This window comes from Lutjanus erythropterus, chromosome 21 (assembly GCF_056507025.1).
Source record: "Lutjanus erythropterus isolate fLutEry1 chromosome 21, fLutEry1.hap2, whole genome shotgun sequence".
Classification (NCBI taxonomy): Eukaryota; Metazoa; Chordata; class Actinopteri; order Lutjaniformes; family Lutjanidae; genus Lutjanus; species Lutjanus erythropterus.
The window spans coordinates 11,687,593-11,710,594 of NC_139337.1; the positions used below are offsets into that span (position 1 = coordinate 11,687,593).

At 40.0% G+C, this 23,002-nt stretch overlaps 1 protein-coding gene across 1 annotated transcript in view; it reads right to left on the reverse strand.

Moving 5' to 3' along the window:
* The window catches only part of LOC146307344 (cyclic nucleotide-gated channel beta-3-like), a 139,576-nt gene extending 116,884 nt beyond the window's left edge, over nucleotides 1-22,692 (reverse strand). The window contains exon 1 of the mRNA XM_084747433.1: nucleotides 22,594-22,692. The gene's annotated coding sequence lies outside the window, so the exon portion shown is untranslated. The remainder of the gene's footprint in view (nucleotides 1-22,593) is intronic.
* Nucleotides 22,693-23,002: the final 310 nt, after the last annotated feature.

Here is a 23,002-nt window from a genome sequence, read left to right on the forward strand (position 1 = left end):
TCAGAAATTATTCCTCAGATTTTTTTTGATGTCATGATTATGATTGCGTGTTCAGCATGTCTGTATCGCGTTAGCAAAGACAACAACAAAAGCAGACATCAGTTACTGGAAGAAAGAGGACATGCAGTGGGTCGGACAGGCTGCGTTTTAGGAATTTGTTGCTCTTTTGACTTTTTATTCAAAAGTTAAAGTCACATTATTTAATATTCAATACTTTTTGTGATTTGGCGCCCACAGTTTCAGAGTGCAACTGACTTACACGCCGCTGTTGTACATATGGACAGCTACATGCATATTTGTTATAAGGACATATTACTTATAATCAAAAACTTTAGCTGGCAACTTTGCTAAAACAGCCAGACATCCATCTTTTATGTCAGTTTTGTTCTGGTTACATCTTTGTCATAATTTTTGATATTGTTAGTCTTTTTTTTGCCTCTGTCATTTTGTCCATAGAGTCTGAGCCTGCTTAGGTTTCCCACTGGCTCTGCTCCAGTCCTGGCATGACACCGGATGACAATGGCGCCACACTTTTCCAGTGCTTCCCCCTGCTTCAGTCCTGAAAACCTCCTGCTCCCAGCAGTCCACAGCTCCTGTGCAAGAGGTGTGAACACCAACACTGTAAGTCAGAGTAAATGAGAATTGAGGACATCAGAGGGAAACCAGAAAGCATGTTTCCAAAGTCAGCTGGTGGTGTGCGACTTACTGCTGCCGTAAAGCACCAAGGTGTGTACAGAATGCCAATAACAGGGGCACCATTCACTTTATTACAGGTCATTGTAGCATCAAAATGACTTGGAGGCTGTTTTTTAGGTGGAATAGTTACATAATATTGCTTTAACAGCTGAGAAAAGAAATTAAATCCACTTGTGTCCATTTCCAAGGCTAAACGTGAATTGAGTAGCTGCCTGAATCACCCCAAACATCAAGGACCTTTCCTTTGTTGCAAGGCCCTGGCGCTCATTTTAGACACAAATGAAATTTTTTCAGTACTACTGGGAGAGTATGTTTCAGAATTTTACCTCATTGGTAAAGTTAGTTCCTACAGTATGTTCCCTTTGTTTTGTTTGTCACTGTGACTTTCTGTGGATTTATTAGGTTTTGTGAGTTCCCCCTCTCTTATAGCAGTTTGTCTTAGGTGTTTTTTTTAAAGTTAGCATGTAGCTTGTGAGATGGAGCAATGGTGCTGACAGATCAGACGCATGCTGTCAAGACAAGGATTGGACCACATCTGCTAAATCAAGCTGATTTTTGGACAGACTCGTCTCTTCTCTCTTCCAAATGCAATACAGCCAAACATCAAGCAAGTGCAACACAAGACATTGCAAGCCAACTAATATTACTTACTACTCTAACAGTGAGACGATCAGCTCTGTGTCTGTCTCAGAGCTTTTTATTTCACAAGGCTCTCGCCAACGACTAAAAGTCAGTCTGACATTTACTTTTGTCGGCCTCTTGCCGCTCTGTTTTTTCTCTTCTGAGCTTCTTCTGTCAATGTCCTTTTTGGTTTCATTGCCTCTGTAATTTTGCCCGTGGAGTCAGAGGACGGTTATGTTTCCCACTCGCCCAACTCCAGTTCTGGCATGACACCGGTGCTGCTCTCTTCCAGTAGTCACACCTCCCTCCAGCGGCTCAAAGCTCCTTTGCTAGAGGTATAAACACTAGCAATGTTCCTAGTGGCTAATTTCCCTGTTGGTTAGGTGAAAAATTTAATTTTGACTAGTCTAACAGTAAGAAAACACTAAAAAAGCAGTTAAAATTGAGCACAAATTATTAATTGATACCATGAAACGCTGTCCAAAAAATACTGTGTGTATTAAGAGCCATTTGAAGCCGCTGATCACAGTTTACAATCACCAAATTGTATTTTAAATGGGCAATACAAACACATTAACCTACAAAACATGACAACAACACACTAAACACTTCACCCTTTCAGAACAAAGAGAATCACAGTATGTGTGGGTAAGCAACCTGGAGCTGATGTTAGCTGCTAGCCTGTTACACAGTGTGGCTAACGTTAGCAGTGCTAGCAGTGGGAGCTGCTCTGCTTGCAGGTTAATGTCTGTGTCTGTGCTCAATGTGGTCACATGTTACTCCAGTCAAGTGATAATAAACACAGTCTACATTATTTCAACGTTATTTCCATTTTCTAGATTAAAACACTGCCAAACTGTGCTGGTTTTACTAGCTGTCATCTAAGTTCGACTTGACTTTGCTGATATACACATCCAGGGTTGCCTGGGCCATTGGGGCGTACGCTCTTATGGTGAAAGGGACTGATAGGGCTGCATAACATCTAAGAGGCAACAGTTAACCGTCATTGTGCTTGAATGAAATATTGATAGTTTGACCGACTAGAATTTATGGTGCCGACTAGTGAGGGTGTAGTTGACTAATCGCACACATCCCTAGTAAACACCAACGTTCCCCCAGTGCTCTGAGCTAAAAATCCAGGCAGTACAGCTCACTAACTAATGGCAGCTACATTCAGTTGAGTTAAGGCAGAGCAGCTATAGGACATAAGGGAAAACCAGAAAACATTTTCCCCCATAAAATATGATCCAGCTTCACCACAGTCAGTGATATAGTGGTGCTGTGTGACTTAGCACCATAAAGCGTTATGCACTCTGCCCACCAAGCTGACATAGTGCAAGAACAGGCCTAATCAGAATAACAGAGCCACCACTTACCCTATTACAGGTCAGTGTAGAATAAAAATTATTTGGAAGCTGTTTTAAGTAAGAATAGTTAGATAATGCTTAAACATCTGAAAAAAGAAATTAGATCAGGTTCACTTAATTGTGTCCATTTCCAAGGCTAAACCTGATTTGAGTAGCTACATGAATCACCCCAAACTTCAAGGACCTTTCTTTTTAGTCTGGTGATTCTTGTTTCAAGGTCCTGGCACTCATTTTGGACACAAATAAAATTATTTCACTGCCACTGGCAGAGTACGTTTCAGAATTTTACCTCACTGGCAAAGTTAGTTTCCTATGTTCCTCTAGTGTGTGATATTCATTGGATTTATCAGGTTTTGAGATTTCCTTTTCTCTTGGCTTTGTCTTAGGTTTTTTTTAAAGTGCATTTTTGAAAAATAGATGCTGTCTAAACAATATACGATGGTAATAACAAAGGCAATTTTTCTTTTAGCATGTTACTTGAGATATGGAGCAATAGTGCTGACAGATCAGACACATGCCGTAAGGATTAGAATTGGACCACATCTGCTAAATCAAACTGATTTTTGGACAGAGTTGTCTCTTCTCTTCCAAATGCATGCAGTTAAATGAAATTAGACTTTTTTGTTTTGCAAAATGTTAAAGTTTATAGCCTTATATCCTGATTTTAGTGCTCTGATGCAATGTTGAAACATGTGACTGACAGTTTATAACGCCAAGTGATGGATTACCTTCACTTATCCTTGGATTTTTTTGAGTATATTAGCATGGGAGTGTGGGAAAACCGGTTAAAAAGTCTTCAGTTCTTGGCACATACATGCAAAAACTGCCACAGTTCATTTAATCTCTTTTTAAAAAATTAATAGTAATGATGACATTTTTTGCAGTGCTCTCTCTCCCAACGTTTGTTGATGTATGACATCTTTCCTCCCACGGTGCTTTGGGAAAGTCGGATGTACGAGGGGGGAGACATTCATTAAGGTGGCCTTGACATCAAACAATTCTGTGGAACAAAAACTGGACCAGAAGAAAGAGACACAGCAGAGACGAGCTGAAGGAATTAAGGCTGGTTGAGAGGGAGGTGGAAGGAGGAGGGGACATGAGAATCGCAGCATATGGACAAGACAGTAATTGTGCGTGCGCGTGTCCAGGCACACATGCCTGTGCATGTTTTGCTCATGAAGTTGATGGAGATTGAGCCATTAAAGGCATTATCACCGTTCTGCTCAGGGGGACAATTGATGCCGACGCAAACAAAGACAAAACCATCTCAACCTGTCTCTTTGCCATTTATCATTGTTAGGACGACAGCTGCAGCACTCCCAGTATCCCTGCAAAATCCCCCAAGTGTGCGTGTGTGTGTGTTTCAAAGAATCCCTCCATCTCACACTGTACATTTCACAAAGGAGGCAATTTACGATGATGCGAGGGAAATAAAGCTCAGGAAAAGAGAGGCAAACAGAAGACGCAGTTGGAAGGAAGCAAATTTTATCTTGGCAGAGAACGGGTGGCCAGAGGGTCGATGGTTGTTTTTGTATTCCAGATGCTCGCTGGAAAATGGGCTGTCGTCTGAATCTCTATGTGAACACGAGAGGAGACAGAGGAGGGACCTGGGGTGTCCCACCGCACGGCAGACTCTCTCTGTATATATCTGAGTGCATGTGTATATTCTTCAACATTTAGGAATCTCCGGACACCTATCCAAACAAAGTTTCATTGTGCACTTGTTTATGCACGCACACGCTCGTCTGTCCGCAGACTTGATTTCCTGTGTGCGTGTGTGCATGTTTGGATGTGTGTCCAGACCCCCTCGGGGGCTTGTCCAGGCCACAGCGTTGAGCACTGAGCGCTGAGTCAGTGCATTACTGTCATGGCAGATGTATCCTCCGGCCTGTCCCCTGGCTCTCACTGCTAGCCCATAGAGATGCATTCAGCTGCAGCCAGCGGCACTTTGCGTGATGAGCCTGGCCAATGGCCTCAATAAGGACTGATGGCACCATTTGGAGAGAAAGAGGGAGTGAGGAGGTAGAGGTAGGAGGAAAGAAAAAGTGAAGGAAGGATTACTGAGAGGAGGAGATATACAGCAACAACATCCAGGAACACAACTGACTTTTCTGGGCCCGAGCTCATCTAAAATACACTGACACAGAGTGGAACATTTCAAATGGATTTTAGAAACCATGGACGTTCCTTGACAGCCATCTTTGGGGTACAACTTATCCCAGCCAGTCTCACCAAGAAACACTGATGTTGTTGCTTTTGCTTCACTCACAGCCCACAGGCATATTCAGCTACAGTGGAAAAGACCAAACCCGCCCTCTACCACGATTAATGATTGCTGTTAACAATTTAATGTATTTTCTGTCATTAGAAGAGGTGAAATATTCCTCAAGAATTTTACAAAATGGGAGTGTATTACCTTGTGTAAATACTCTGATCTCTCTGGATCCAAACCAACTCTAAATGCATCCCTTTTTTGAAAGTTGCACTTAGAACATCTTTTTACTGTACGTCCTTCCATATTTTATTTAATTTAGCCAACTATCTATGTGTGTTCTATTTATTTATTGGGTTTTTTTGTATGTTTGATTTGTTTTTTTTTCTTTGTCAGAGTTTGGAGTGGGTGGAGGATTTGGGAACGGTGTTGTTTTATTTCTCTGTTGTAACACACCAAAAAAGGGGGAGGGGGGGGGGGGGGGGGCGGGGGTGGAGCACAGTTTTGGACTTTGTATTTGCCATTTGCTGGTTTCCCATAAAACTATGTGGGACAACAAAAAAGAAATCATGGATGCCGAGCCCTTTGGGCTAAAGAGGAAAAGGACCAACCATCTTGTTATCAGCAAAAGCCAGCATCTGTGATGGTTGGAGCAACATATATTGCCATCCAGATAACGTCTTTTTGAAGGACACACAGTTCAGAAAGACAATACTAAGACCCATTCTGCATGTGTTACAACAGTGTAGCTTTGTACTGAAAGAGTTCAGGTACTAGACTGGCCTGCCGGCAGTCCAGATCTGTTTCCCGCTGAAAATATTTGGAGCATTATGAACCCCAAAATCAGACAATGAAGACCCCAGACTGTTGAGCCACTCAAGTCGTACATCAAGCAAGAATGGGAAAGATTTCATTTTCAAAACTTCATCAATGAGTGTCCTCAGTTCCCAAACACTTACTGAAGGTTTTTAAAAGAGACAGTGATGTATCACAGTGGTAAACACGCCTCTGTCCCAACTTTTTTGGAACATGCTGAAGGCATCAAATTCAGAACAAGTGTATATTTAATCAGTTTGAATATTAAATATCTTGTTTTTGTGCTGCATTAAATTGAATAGAAGCAAAAAAAAAAAAAAAAAGAATCATTGGAAATCATTGCATTCTGTTTTTATTAAAATTTTACACAGTGTCACAACTTTTTTGGAATTGGGTTTGTAGATGCAAGGATGGAGTGATGCTGAGGAGAGTAATAGTAGGGAGAGAGGGGTAAAAAAAAGGGTAATATTGGTGCACACTGCGCTCTGTGTGCACTCAAATGGGCAAACTGCTGGCCATTACTGATAAACAGTCATGTTCTGTGACTGCAGCCAGCTCAGACACCTATCATTACCCCGGTGAATTTATTATGAGACACTGGGGGAAAAAAATTGAGTCCATTTCACAGCCACATTGAATCAATGACTGGAGCCGTGTTGGCAGCTGAGTCCGTGGCACGTGTCAGCCGATGGCACGCTTTTAAAACCCTCGCCGAGGCCTGCCGCTGCTGCTGATGGGAAGGGGGCCAAAGCAGGGGGTGCCATCTCATTAGCACTTCAGATCCATATTGCTGGGAATTATAAATAATTAGCAGTAAGGCACTATAGGGAGTCGGGCATGCTGCCATCTCAAAAGTTAATCAACAAAAGGGTGATTTATTTACACAGAGATCATTGAAGTGTCACATGGTTCAGTCAACACATGTTGGTCAGCCAGATAATGGTTTACTTCAACATCGATCAGATGTTGATCCCAGGGCAGTAAACAGAGCATCCGTCAACAATCGGCCAATATACGTCCGTCTTGAAGGTAATATTTTAAAATAATTGTATGAGCAGCTCCATCTTTTCACTTTGAATATTAGCCTCCTTCATTTGCAGCCTTGACTTTTTAAATGCCAGTAAAGTAATATTAGTGCATGAAAAGCCACTTTGGCAGACCCTTGACCAGGCCGTTGGCCAGAACGCTGCGACTGAACAGAAGTTTGTGGGCTGGTATTATAAGACCCTGAAGGCCAGTTATTGCCACAGATAAACTGCACAATGACCTTGACTTACTTTGTTTCAACAACCTAATATTTTTCTGTTTTTCTGCATCTGAAAACTGTTTCCAAGCATTTGAATTTCTCCTCACACCATCACTGGTTGAAACAGTTGTGCAGTGAAAACAGCACAGCAGCTTCAGTCCTCTATAGTGTATACAGAAGATGCATTCAGGCACAGTACTTCTGTGTAGGTCACCTACATTTTGGCAGTGCTCAGAGCACAATACACCATCATTGTAGTTATATGCATAAAACAGAATAGAGTCGTTGTTTGAAAAGATGCTTTGAGTCGCAGGTACATGCATAACAAAGACCTGTGCACAGTCTGTAAAGTGTTGGATTACTGACAATACTGGGGTGTATCAGCAAAGACAAGCCTGTGTTGACTCGCATTTTGTCCCTCGAATTTTTGCACTTTTGGTTTTTAGCCGCATCATTGTAAAGAGCAATCAACAGCACAACCTCCTCTATTACCGTCCACTGTTGTTGACTGTTCAGCTGACAGCGCTACAGCAGCCCAGCAGGAGAGGCGCTCTGTGGTGTGGCGCTAGCAGAGGTGGGAGTCAGTCGCACATGTGCAAGTCTCAAGCAAGTCCCAAGTCACCATGGCAAGAATCAAGCAAGTCAAGTCCTTGCGGTAAGTCTTACAAAATTCTGACGCTTTCCCTGTTTCCTCATTTAAATCAGTTCAGACCCTGGTCATGAAAAACTGAGTTTTATTTTCAACATTAACAAAAAACTGTTGCAGCCTGATTACACCTCATGAATCTCATTGATATTTGACATTTTGTGGCATCAATAACAAGCCTCCTAAATTAACAACAATGGAGTTAGGCTCTGAAATTATAATACATCAATAAAGCTATAATAAATAGCTGTAAAGGGCTTTCAAGTGAGAACAGAAGTATGAAACAAAATAAAACACCACAATGTTAAGCCTTTTGCCCTGCCTCACCTCCAGGAGGATCACACTATTTCTCCTCCACCTATTAACACACCTGTACAAGCTGCTTATATGACACTGCATACTGCTGTTGTGTTCTTACTACAACAATTATTTTTGACTAACATGATAACTGATAACTGCCACATGCATTGGCCTCTGCTGATCTGCCCAGAAAATGTTCAGTTAAAAAAATCAAGTCTTTTTGAGTCATCAGTCAAAAGTCTCAAGTCGAACTCAAGTTGAGGCTTTTATCATCTTAAGCCAAGCAAGCCTCAAGTCCTAAAATTAGTGACTCAAGTCTGACATAAGCCTTAATCCTGGCTATGAGGATTTTATAGCCCAACTATGAGTGAGACACAGACATTTACTTTCTCTGACTGTGTGGAAATATGATGTTTTTACATTACAGATGACGGAAAAAAGGCAATAAAATGTAAGATAGGCTAAAACATGACACCCATGTAGGCTGAGACTAGATTAGTGTCGTGCTAAACTGCTACTTCTATTCAACAATCAAATCTGACAAAATTCTCAGCCTTAGTGTTTGTTCTGTCAGACTCTCATAAGATGAACCATTGGAAAATGCAGCTGTATCACCTCATATGTACAAAAATGTTACACAGAAAGCAATGGAAACAAACCTCAAGGTGCTGAGAGTGTTTGACTGGGTAGAAACTGGTCCATTACCCACTCACCACTATCTGACACACATCTATCACGTCCTATAGCACTGACAAATCAGCATATCAGTGCTGACATTTAACTGACTCAGCTGACGGATGACGCAGCGATGAATGTGATCGATGGCATCACCAGCCTTCTGTACTCTCTAATTACAAACTATTACCTGTTAAACCCTGTAAAATCAAATCAGTTCAATCGAATCGCCCATGGGTACAAAGGAACAGCCACATTATTCAACAAAACACTGCCTGTACACCAGTGCAATTTCACTTTTGTTGCTGCTTTTGAAGTTGTTTTGTAATAGGTGTGGCACTTCTGTTTCCTCCTAAAAAAGCCACTTCTGTCTGGATTTTGTGATTTTTTTTTTTTGTAAATGAACAGTGGGAGTGTTGCCTTGGTATATGCCATTTACTTGAGAGACCTCCTATCTACATAGAGGACAACCAATGTCCAAAAATGACTTAAGTCCGATAATGAGTTCTTCCGCTGAGGGTCGACTCAGTCAAAAAGCTTCCTAATCAGGCACTGATCGCCCGCCGACCTGCTGCATCCACCTCCATTCAGCTTGATTATCTCGGCGCTGATTTCCGCCAGTGTAGCAACACTGCATGACTTCTCCGTAATAAGAGCTCAGCGGTGAGGGCTTTGACTGCTAATTAAGACGGAAAGGAAGAGAGGAAGGAGAAACTGAAGCCCACTGAATATCTTGTAGAATTACGCAGATTAAATACTCTCTGTCAGATGGGATCGGCTCCAGACCGCCACAATTGATGTAGGGCTGAGTGATACGGACACAATTAAATATCACAATATTTTTCATCAAATACCGATATTACGACAATACTGTAGGGACAACTATTGGTGCTTTCACAACATATGAAGACAATGAGATGCTTGATAAATAATCATCAGTAATGTGTATAGACAGTAGTGCTTCAATTTACAAGTCCCCTAATTTCTTGGTAAATAGGTAGTAATTACCAAATAACATACTTGAAATTTCTTAGAAATTACCCACAAATTACCTCCAAATTACCAACAAATTTCATGGTTAAGTATGTGATAATTTGCAAGTACCGTTTTCATGTAGTGGGTGGTAATTACCAACATATTTGAAATTTCTTTGAATTGCATGTGATAATTAATTAATTATGACACTTGCCAATTATCACATGCTTGAAGTTTTGGAGCAATTTGAAGGTAATTTGTGGGTAATTTATAGGAAATTTCAAATATATTGATTGATAATTACCACTTATTTACCATGAAATTGTGGAACCTGTAGTGAAGACTATAAAAGAAGATGAAGAATATTAGCCAATATTCTGATATCAGTAAAGTCTTTACTTGCTAATATTGTTATCAGCATCTGCCCTAAAATCCAGTATCACTTGGGGCCTAGAAGTCATTGGCGTTTTCTCTGCACTTGGGTCCATTTCTGCAATAATACACATGAATACTTGAGATACTATAGAATGATGTATCATTACTCATTATTGCTGATCTCACTAATGCATAAGCTAAACACAGTGTTGTGCTAATATAATCAATAATAGCATCCACTGTAATGAACATCTTAATACACTTAAGGCATTAGGGAAAACTGCATCTGCTGTTTGCAGAGAGATGAATGAATGGAGGGTCACATGACTTTTCAGCATCAGTGTTTCATTGTATGAAGGCGCATGTTGTGTCTGTTCTGTATTCAGTTTCCTCTTCCTTTGACAAAGCATTCTCCAGCACTCCTCCCAGCAAACAGACCCACAGTCATTATGTTCCCATTAGCTCCTGCTAACACCGCTGCTCCAAACATTATCACGCCTAGATGCTAATGTTATGACTAAGATTATCATTATGTGTTCTTGGTGCTGGAAACGCACACACTAGTGCTGGAGACCTCATTCCATTACCTTCCCTGCCGTGAAACAAATCAAAAACTAGTTACACTCCCGTCCCTGAATGCCATCTCGACTACCTCATCGCCACATTAATATCAACTATCGATAGGAACCAGCCGGGAAACTGTCGACCGGGGCCCACTTCTAAGCTGGAGTCAATTAGTGGAGAGGACGACCTCTTCAGATCCCCAATTATTATCCCCTCACTAAAAACCCTCTGGTTGATGCTAGTCATTCCTAATAGCATCTCAGCTGTGCTGCTAAGTAGAACTAATTCACATTTATGAAGGAGTCTGAATGTGCACGTGTGTGTGAGTACATGTTGTAAAGCCCTTCTGTTGCTTGGTGGGGACTAGCATCACGGCACACACGCTGAGATACAACTGTTTGTTTCCACAGATTGTTTTTCACCTGTTGAAATGTTTTCTTGACAGGTTTCAATATTGTAAACCAAAGACAATGTAATTGCAATGCAATCTGCTCCTGCTTCTGCAGCCTGAGTAGTAGCTCAGCAATAACAAACAGATGTTAGCGATTGATCACTTGCCAAACACAGTTTTCTCAATGCAGAAAAAGACTGAGACCAGAATGTCAATAAAGTCCATACCATGTGAGAGCTGCGGCCGCTGCTGTGATGGACAGCTATGATTTATTATCATGGCCCTTGAAGCAACACTGTAGCCTTTGTGTACATATCTCAACTGCAATCGTTAGCATGTACAGCTAACTATCTAGCTTCTACACGCAAGTCTTTTAACACCATATCATAGCCATCAGAGTGCATATTTAAAGTCTGTTTGCAGGTTTTGGGGAGTTCTACTACAGTCTACAACTGGAAAATCAGACTGCATTGTGGGTAATGCAGTGTTGGACAAGAAAGAAGAATGTGTGGAAGGAAAAAGACAGTTTCTATGGTAGAGTTGCATAAATCTTTATTATTTTTTACTGTCCATCATGAGTCTGATAATGTTATATGAACGCAATACTAAATTGGTGGAATAATTTTCTGAAACACATTTTACAAGGTTCTCATTTTGAAGCTAGTAAGCCAGAAACAGCGTTTTCAACCAGTTCATTAGTTTAATTAGCTAGGCAGCTACAGCTGATCTAGTGACAGCTGCAATGTTTGCTGATTTTGTCTGCTTCTGTCTGAAATCAAGGACCCACTTATTAAAAAAATATAAGAATTTGGATGGTTAATCTGCTTCTGTTGTCACTGTACTCACACACAACACCAGACAGTTTAACAGTTATAGTAGCAGTCAGTAGGAAGTATCTAGAGAACTGTTATTTACACCATAACCACAACCAGTTGTTAATTAATAACACTAAAAGCTATTATCTCTTGCAACGCCAACAGGATGATTAAAACAAGTGCTTGAAATTAAGGATGTCCCGTTGTTTCTGGAGACAATAAAGATATAGTGTCTCGGACAACTCTGGGACACTAGAACTAAATTTAGTACAAAAATGTCAGGCTTTATTTGGATAAACTGAGCACATATGGGTGATCCAAAAAATTTGTTTCTCACCTGAAAATATATTAAAACTTTAACACTTTCCCACAGAAACCGTAAATGACCACTAACTCATTCACAGTCAGTCACACAGAGGTGTATTGTTCTGACAAGTGGCCAAAAACCTGTACAGGTAGACATATGAATGAATTTTCACTTGCCCCAGAACACGTCTGTGTAGAGATGTAATGTTAGTTACTCATTAAAAGTGCATGTGTAGCTCAGAAGGTGTATCCATCAAGCTAGCAGCAGTACACCTGAGGGCAGCAGAGTCTCTATTAGTATATGTAGTATTTTCCCCACATGTTACACCCCTTGGTGAGTGGAGGAAGGTGTACAACGTTTGGCTCTGTGTATAAATGATCACAAAAATGTTGCACTGTTATTAAAGGTTGCTTCGTCATAATATCTGTGCCAGAAACAGTTAAACTGTTAAAACATATGTCACTGTGTACACTGTTGTACTTGACTTAATAACAGATTTAATGGGCAGCAGTGTTAGAATTCAACTGGGGAAAATGGCTGAAAAGTTTGGGACAAGAAGATTTTGGGACAGCTGCATGACGCTGAGGAAAAAAGTTAATTTTGAGATGAAAACAGCCTCGTATGTCTGGAAATCCCCCTCTCAGTGTCTCCACTCACCTCCTCCATCCATCCATAACCTCACATTTTGTTCTTTTCGCTCTTTGATCTCACTGACAGATCTGCACTGCACCCTTATTTTGTTAACGGTAATAGGAGAGGCATGATGCAAGTAAAATGCAGCTGGACTCGATTTGTAATACAAATGCAAATTTGATTTACTTAGGTACAGGGTGCACCTCTCGCTCTTAGCATCAAAGCGATCTCTCCTTATTCTTCTCCAAATAGTTGAGCTTAACAGTGTTAAATTATTTTTAGAAAAGTAAAGCTGGTTCAGTAAGTTCACCAGCTCAATCCATGAATCCTTACAGGCATAAACTTCATCAGTGTGTTATAACTTCCACTCTCAGATATTATCCCTGCCAGGCGTTAACCTGAAGGGAATCATGTAATCACCTGTGTGTGTGTGTGTGTGTGTGTGTGTGTGTGTGTGTGTGTGTGTGTGTGTGTGTGTGTGTGTGTGAGATCACTGGACCTACAGCTTGTCTGCAGTTAATCTCGTATAAAGCTGGATTGACCAGCCTATTTTATTTATTTATTTATTTATTTTTGCACATTCATCACTGTATGCCGATGGACCTCTGTGATTCACAATTTTTGAAAAACCTTGAAAAACTTTTATGGGTCCATGCCAGTGACAGCCGTAGCCACAGAAATTATGTTACTGGGTCTCAAGAATGCTTTCTGACAATTTCTTCAAAGTTGACACGAATGTTCACATGGACTCAAAGATGAACTGATTAGATTTTGGCAGTCAAAGGTCAAAGATCAAGGTCACTGTGACCTTTCATTATTTTCTGCCCATGAGTCAAGAATTCAATAAGCCAATTATGAAAGAAATTACACATAACTATCTAACATGATTAAATGATGACGTTACATCATAATGCTCAGCTCTCGATCAGTCCTTTGTACTTCTCTCTAACTGAAGACAACATGTTTATTACTGTAAATCAAACACACACAGCTGACTTCTCACTCTTCGTAACCAGCCAGTAGGGGCTGCAAGTGATCAGCAACTGCTTCAGTTTGAAATCTTGTTTCAGCTTGGGACAACATGCTAATGTTGACAGAACTTTGCAGTTCTCTGCTGGTTGCATCTAGTAGTTGTGGCAGCATTGCAGCAGGTGCTTCACCATCCGTTTTTTCTGGCAGGGATGAGCACTCTAGCTCTCAGATCAATCCTCAATTTAGTTTTAATGCAGTTTAGCTTGTAGTTTATGTTAAGCAGTTGTGGGGAAAGGCTTCACTTTTACTTCTTTTTTCTTCAACTCATTAATTCGTCCCTTAGACTTCAGGCTTTGTTATGAAGCACAAATTGCCTGCTGTAGCCTGCGAACAACATGGAAAACAGACAATTAAAAAAAACATCTTCCAAACCTGCCCCATCCCTCTCCGCATTCTCAATCTTCTCTTCACCTTCAGCTTTCTAATAACACTCTTAAGTTGACATTCAGTTTTTCCTGAGGCCAAACACTTCTGCTGCTGCTGTCTGCTTTCTAATTGTAATAATAATTGTGGTTCCGCCTAATCTCAGCCGGGGCTTTGACCCCGGCCCGCTGTGAGCAGATTTGAGATAATGAAATAATTGCCCCAAATGCTTTTTTCCCAAGCAGCCGCTGAAACCCGAACCCTCAGACGAAGCGGCATCAACATTCATTCGGTCTCTATCAGCGGCATTTTCCACTTTAATTGAAATTTAGATTGTTGTTGACCCCCTGGGTGAGGTTTGGTGGACCACGCTGAGGAGAAGGAGGATAGCATGCAACTCTAATGGGATGGGTTGGCCGGTGAATGCCATCTATCTATCATTGTACGTGTGTGTGTGTGTGTGTGTGTGTTCATGTTTTCATAAAAAGAGGAAGTCCAGATCATCTATCTTACCCATCACTTCAGCCATTTCTGCATATGCACACTTTTAGAAATACGGGTTCCTGGGGGTTCTTCCTGAAGGCCTGAGGTTCTACCCAGAACCATTTGCTTCTGAAGAATGTGTTTGTCAGGGAAAAGACTTAAGGTTCCAGTCTTATTTAAAGAAAGAGTTCTTTGAAAATTATTTCTTTCATCAATGGTTGGACTGTGTTCGAGATAAAACCCTTGGAATATAAGGCTCTCAGTAGAACGTCCTGGGTTGGTTCTATATACAACCCTTGGAATACAAAAAGTTGCTCAGTAGAACCCCCTGCTGGAGTATTTGTTAGCACCTTAAGAAAGTGGAAAAGTTCTGGATAAAATCTATAGAGAGGGTTCAGGGTAGAACCATTACACCACAGAAGGGTTCTCTGTTGATCATCTCATAGGGGGTTTCCGGGGGAAACCTTTCACTGATCGTTCTAGTTATAAACGTTGATCTCGGTAGAACCCCCTGGGTGGGTTCTTGTAGCACCCTTATATGGCGGAAATGTTCTGAATAGAAACCCCAGAGAGGGTTCTGGGTGGAACCATTACACCACAGACGGGTTCTCTAACCTAACTAAACTGAAAAAGGTTCTCTTACGTAGACAAGCTGAAGAACCCTTTAAGGTTCTGGTAAGCACCTTTATTTCTAAGAGTGTCCACACACACACACACACACACACACACCGTTTGTCCCAGTATGATCATGCGTCATTCATCATGCAGGAGGCTGGTCCAGGCCCTGGTGTGAGTGAATCTGAAGATAATTTCTGACTCATTTGTGAACGTCCTACATGTCCGTGCAGCAGCGCGGTCTGTTTAGGACACAGTTTGTTTATATGTGCTTTTCCACCCTCGCTTTAACAGGACCTGAGGGATATCAGTGGAGCCGTATGGACGAGCACCAGTGGTTATCCTGCTATTAAACCGTTACTCCATCTGCCTCCATTTCATTTCAGCCTCTCCGTGTTGTCCATTCTGTGTATCTGTATGCCTCACTAACTAATGAGAGGGGAAAAATGCCCGCAGCAATAAATGTATAAAATGACTTATGGCTCACCATATGTCTCTTCAAGCAGTCAGTTTAAGCTGCTTAAGGATTCCAAGTCAGTTACCGTAGCAGAAATACAAGCTAAAGCTTTCATTGTTCGAGCACACCACATCATTTAGGGAGCACCTTTACAGTGGGACCGAAATAGACATTATAAACTGTATATATCAGCTGTTTGACACTTGAGAAAAGAAGCAGGAATCAACATCATCATCTGAGTTTTTTCAATATAAACTAATCTGAAGAGATCTCGAATCAAAATTAACTTAGAGTCGTTTGTTTTTACATGGGAGGAACCATATCGTAATCAGAAGTTTGCAGAAAAAGCTGTTTTGCGGCATGTATCTCTATCTAATTGACTGTCGCTTCACTTTCCTTTCTCTCTGTGGATTGTTATAATCAGGGGGAAAATGGAACTAGGGCCAAAAGTTCTATTTAAACCCACAAAAAGCGAGCAGGAATTGAGGTAAGTGACAAGATCTGTCTGTCTGTCCATTGATCTCCACTCCGCGTCAGAACCACGCACAGCACGGCAGCCCAGGTGGCACACACAATAAACAGTGCACACAGCAGTGTTTTAACTGGTGAAGGTAAAGGTTTGCAAATTATAATGTAATGAGCAAATTAACACATAACACTGGCACATTTTTACTATTATTTTTTATTTCAGGACCATTAGATGCTCAGAGCTGCCCTAAATCCTCATGTCTTTTTTTCAGAGAAGCTGAGCCCCCTGTAATTTGAACCATGACTGTATAAAGTACAACTGTTTCCAAGCATTAAAAACTTTAGGCTTGTCATTCTCTTGTAAATAACACATAGGGATTGGGGATAATCTGATAGAATACATTAGCCTGAACTATCACATATATTTCTTTGCTAAACTGAAAGTGACAAGTCACAAGTAACAGATGAAATTTATTTAAATTTTACATGTGTGAATGGTGCTGACCAATCACAAATGCTGCTACAGTACAAATTACTTCCTTTTCGAGAGTAGAATGTTTGCTTCACTTTTTGGAGCGGAGGTTTTTTTAGATGGCTTGGTTAATCAAAGTGCATCCCTTAACATATATTAATACATTAAAGGTATTGTTATTAGCTTAGTTGTTTAAGACAGAAAAAAATGGTATTGAATTAGTATTGGTATCAGCAGGTACTCAAGGTTGCAGTATGAATATCAGTATCGGACATGAAAAAGCGGTATAAAGCCATCCCAAATAATATAATAAAAATATTAAATGATCTACCATGCTACCACCTAAAGGAAGGAACACATTTCCAACATACTTCCCTATTATTGTACAATGCTGGATCATTCCTGGGAAACACCATGTTTACATTGTTGCATGCAGTTCAAATATCACTGAGGGGAAATCACTGAAACATGAAGCCAAAAAGAGGATTCCTCAGAACAGAACCCATTACTGCAGGACCTGTGTAATGTGGAAACTACCCCAACGGTCGGGGCTGGATCAATAATTCTAGAGAAATGAGTAAATGAGATGTCTTTGTCTTGCTCTCTCTCTCTCACTGGAGACACACACACACACATAGATGCATTCAGCACTCAGGCCCATTGTGGCAGAATTATAAAAGCCACGATACAACAGCATGAATAATAGTCGTTATGAGTCCACTTCAGGGCCGCAGTGACCACAACCTTAGGAATCAGTGAGTCTGAATTATTCAGAGCATAGAGATGGGACTGTGGAAGGGAACATGCTGCTCAGGATACACATTTTTTTTGTCTGTGTAGCTTCATTATCTGGCCAATGGGACAACCTCCCCATTTCTTTTAATACCAGTACTTATTTATGGCTGTAGGGAGCATTCACACTTTAAGTGGGGACACGACTCGAGTAATTAAAGTGAATGGGACGGAAGAAATGAAATTCATGTGTTTATTTAAGACTGGTCATGTTCAATCACAGTATGCGAGTGATGAATGTGTTTAATATTTGCTCTCCACTCCTACAGCAAGTCTTCCACCACAGCGCCTTACCAAATAGCTGTTTGAAGTGTCTGAAATAAAGGACAAAGACAAAGCGTTTTACTCAAACTCCATAAAACAGCCTTCGTCCGATGAGTTTTGTGCTGAATCCCGGTTCTTACACTATTCATCACACTAATTAAACTGACTGGGGAACAAAAGCCAACTTAGCCCATCCAGTTTCCTTAATTGCTTTTGACGCAATGCACAGATTGTCAAAGATAAGATCCATAGTCAGTGTTAGAATTAGTACAATTTTTAATTAGCCTCTTTTATAGAAGTAATTTTCATGAAGGCAATAAGAGAGAGAGAGACGGGGACTTTTTGTGACCACTGAGAGCACTCAACTGAAGGAGTGACCTGATTCAGATAAAGACAGTTTCTTTATGACAATTCTCAACAATATTGCAATGGTATGACATAAAGTAGTGAGACTAAAGCAAATAGATGCTCCATTATTACAGTTATAAATCATAGCCCTTGTGTAGGCTAAATGACCCTGCAATGGGCCATCAAATGACCTTTTTTAAAGAGGTACTGCACACTTAAACATGTTTTTTGAGCTGTAAACTAAATTGTATTACAGTGCTGTGATGAAACACATAAATGCTGGTGTTAATACTGACATTTCTTAATAAATTTATTAAGAAATGTCATATATATATATGTGTGTATATATATACACACATATATATATATATATATATATATATATACACACACACACATAAATATAGATATACGTATATATATAAATGGCATCTTAATTATGCCTCAGCTATAGACACTTAATCAAAGCAGTAAGAAAATTGTTTAACAGTTCTACTTAAATGTATTCAGTGCAAACCGTCATGAAAAATGTCCAGGCTCATAAACAGCTGGTCAGATCCCTTGATAATGGAGCATGCTATGAGTGAACAGTCCATCATTTAACATGGGTGTCTTTCACTTGCACTATCGACATGTGACTAGAGCTGCAGCAACCAATCGATTATCAATAGAGTATTAAATTAATCTGCAACTATTTTGACTATTGACTACTGTTTTTTTTTTAAAATTGATTCCAGTGCTTAAGTCACTTTGACAGTAAACGAAACATTTGTGATTTGAGTTGTGGACCAAAAAAAAAGACATTTGAGGGCGGCAACACTACTCAACATTTTTCCTCCATTTTTCACCTTTTTCTGACATTTTCCAGACCAAACCACTAATCAATTAATAGAGGAAATGACTGATGGATTAACTGATGATGAAAATAATTGCAGCCCTACATGTGACACAAGGACAGAAACCGCAGGGAAGGAGAAAATGAGAGAAGACTGAGGAAATTGTTCAGAAAAAGAGGACAGGTTAGCTCACTAGTATGGTAGTTTTATGTTTTCTTTTTACATCTGTTAAGTAAGTAAGTAAGGCAGCTAAAATCAAAATAAAGTGACTAAATTCAAGCTTTTTTTTCTCCTGCTTTTAGGGGAAATGTCATTACAATTATCAATAATTATTGATACCGACTGAAATGAAACATTTTACAGCAAAAATTGCAGTAAGCAGCATTGTGATTTTGATGAAGATAAATTGTTCAGCCCTGGCATTCATGATCTATAAGGCTGTTTATGTTTATCCCTGTGTTTCCAGTGCAAGGATGTAATTTATTTTGAAAAACAAACAGCCAGTGTACAAACTCCAACAACCTTCCAACCAGTGGTGTAACGTAATCATTCACTCAGTAAGTCAGTCACAGACTCTCTTGTTTGTATTTGTTGCCTCAAGCTTTGCAGCTGTCCAGCTAAATATAGTCATCAGATCAATAATGAAAATAATTGTTAGCTGCAGCCCTGGTTGATTCTCAACCGAGTTAATCTGTTGTTGTTTTTTTAATGTCAAGAATCTGACCTTGATTCCACAACATTTTGACAAAATCCTTTCACAATACACTGGATCAAATCAAAAATGCGGTCAAGCTTAAGACACTAAATTTTGGCGTTTATGTGTTTTCATGTAACAGCGATTATTTCTGCGTCAGAGTTAATTAACGGCAACCCTTAGATTAGTTGCTGATATCTGATTTATGATGAAAACGATCATATCTTAAAACTGCTATAAATATCGTCTTAACACATTTAGAACTGTTTGAATACGCCGTTTGTAATCCACTTCACTGAAGCCTTAATTCCCAAGTTCACGAGAAATGAGGAAATGAGACGGTTGGATAATCATCTCATAAATTTGGGAGGTCAAAGTGCCTGTGTGCGGTGGGATTAGAGGAGAGATTAAATCAGATCAGAATCTAAGATGCCTTCAGATATCAAACGAGAAGTAATGTCCATGCTGTCCACTGCGGGGTGAATTAACATGGCTGAGCGTGTCCACTGAGAAATACATCTTATTTATTAATAAATACACGTCGTCTCTGAGTTAAAATTTAACTGTACAGAGCATTTGAGATTGAGTGCAAATTTATGTTTCATATTTGGAATAAGCTTTGCCCGAGAATTTTAATCCAAACGTTTCAGCCTGCGTTCCTGAGAGGTTTGGAAATGAGATTCTGCTGTCGTGTATAATCCACTTCTATAATGACTTCCCTGTAAAAGGGATAGATAGTCTGAGCCCACAGGGGTTTGCTAAGTAACTCTGTCAGAGAGCCACGGCTACTCACCACTAACACAGCCGCTTACTATAAATACACACCGTGTGCTGAGCAGCACATTTCCACAGCTCTGCTTTTACTGTAAATAGACATGTTCCTGTGTCCTCGCTGTACAGGTGATGACACTGGGCTGCAGCCAGGTTACAGCAGAGGCTCCATGAATGACTGTTTTGCGATACTTTAATGTTTCCCCTACAAAGAGCAGTCTGTGGCGCTCTGCCACAGTTTCATCATGCCTGCCACCGACTCATTAATAATGAAAATTCCATTATGAAGTCTTAAATCAATTCATAATGTCGTGCCAAGTGGTGCACAAGTTGAGAGTTTGATCAGGCAGAAGGGTTCATTTTTTAAGCCATAATATTACCATTGATAAGGATGTATTGATGAGCTTTAACTGGTGTAGCCATCAGAGTGAAGCTAATCATTAACTACACTATCATATGTATGTTCCAGCCAGAGCTGTACCCATTTTTAATTAACTGTACTCTAAATTACTATGGTCTATTGTGGTATGTGTATTAAGGCTACCAAAAGTGTCAATACTTAAATCCCACATTGTTTATGACAATGCAATACTAATTATAGCATCAAAAGTACCAAAGCTATAAAACACAAACAATATAAGTGTTCATTTAAGACTTCAGTTCAGTCTTTATTTTGGCTCGCAGCAAAACCAGATAGTTCAAAAAAAAAAAAAAACTTTCCTAGTTTGGGTGCCTTGGACTTTTTTTTTCTGTTTGACATGGTATAGAATAGCATATACTAGTAAAACTAGTTTTATGATACCTGAAGCTGTAGCCTATACTTTAATAACACTGTATGTAAAAGCCCAACTAGTGAATACAAGAGTTGGAAACTGTAATAGCTACAAACTCATCTGTAACATGTCTTTTTCTTGCTCTGCACTGGAACTATGTCAAAGGGACATTTCAACCCAAAACCAAAAATACATGTTTTCTCTCTAGCATGTAGTGCTATTTATCCATCTGTGCTGTTTTGGTGTGCATCTGTGCTGTTTTGCAAAGCTGTAGAGCTTTGGAGATATCAGCCGTAGAGATTTCTGCCTTCTCTCCAATATAATGGAAGTAAATGGTCATGTGGTGCTCAATGTGCCAAAATAATACATTTGAAAAGCTCAACAGCAATGTCTCTTTCCAGAAATCATGATCTCCTCGCTCAAAATAACCTGCAGACCTTGTAACGAGCAGTTTCATCTTCTCATTTCTTTCTGCAGTAGAATCTACCAAAACTACTTTCTTTCTAATAAAAAGAAATTCAAAAATTACAGCACCTGGTTCATTATTGAAGTCACCTCACCTTCCCCAGACCACCAGCCCACACATCAATACCAGTTATATAACATAACAGACATGATTACAATGTGACTGGTTGTTACGATACTTCTAAAACTACAAAACCCATGCAAATGGTACCATATACAAAAACCATTTATGACTAAAATAAGTACAGGTCAAGTCAGTACAAATCCAGGGTGAGGAAAAAGAAAAAAGGACAGAGAAGTTGTAAGTAAGTTTGTTTTCAGCATGGTATTTAAAGGCAACTATGCAGGATTTCTTCAACAAACAATGCAAAGACAAAAATGATTTAGATTTTACAAAATATCTTAGAGTACTGGTGTCACTACAACTACTGATTATTTGCCTAAAAATATGAACCCCCACCAGCTGGGCATCTTAGAACACAGATGAATATAGCATCTAATATTGAGATGGCTAAATCTAAGCCCAGCGACCTTTCTCAGATGCAGCAGCAGGCTTCAACATGCAGATAATAATTCATTTACAAAGATTTCTAGTTTGAGCAAAACAAAAAGTGCAAACAACAGCGTAAACCTCAAAACAGAGGCTAAGAAACTGACATCAAATCTGAGCAAGCTGACACATAAACCCACAGCTTTGAGTTGAAATATTCTGCAGAAAATATGGTTGTGAAAATCCATCCTGAATGGGAAAAAAACTAACTGGTTTCACAATTAATGTGCAAGATAGCATGTTTGCACTCATATAGCCAATATCCTTCTGCTTGTCAGCCAAGGTTAAGATACTGTAAACAACAAACAGCCCATAACAGTCATCAAGATGAACGTGAAAGCATCATACAGTGATGCAGAGGACAATATCAAGCAAACAAGTTCAGCCACAGCAAGAAGTGAATACTTAAGCATTGCTAGCTAGTAAAGCAGATTTAAACAGCAGTAAGCTAACGTCTTGTCACCGCCTACAACAGCGGCATGAACAGCCTCGTATTTTTAGGCAAACCAGCACAACTTAAACAGTCAAAAGCTCAACTCAAGTTCGCACAAGCAGCGAATACTTTACTTACTTTGTCGAAGTGACGCGTGGTGCTCCTGGCATCCCTGCTGAGACAAGCTGCCCAATGCTGTCCACCTTAAAGTGAGTCTGTGTGGCGAGAAAAGGTGGAAAAAATATCATCCGCAAAACCACCTGCAGAGACATTATCAGACTGGTGGCAAAATTAGTCGCTTCTAAACTGATGTATGAAATGTTGTGTAAGAGCTGCAACAACAGCAGCAGCAGGCCTGACCGACACACTGTGTTTGAATGCACCGCCTTATCACAGAGGGTGCGTTGAATTTATGAATCCAGAGGTGGATCGTGTCAGGTGTCAGGGAGACAACTCACTTTAGTAGCTAATATAGGTGGCCCTCTATATCTGTACTTGTACTTTTACATTATAATATGTTATTATATTACATGCATTTATTTAATAT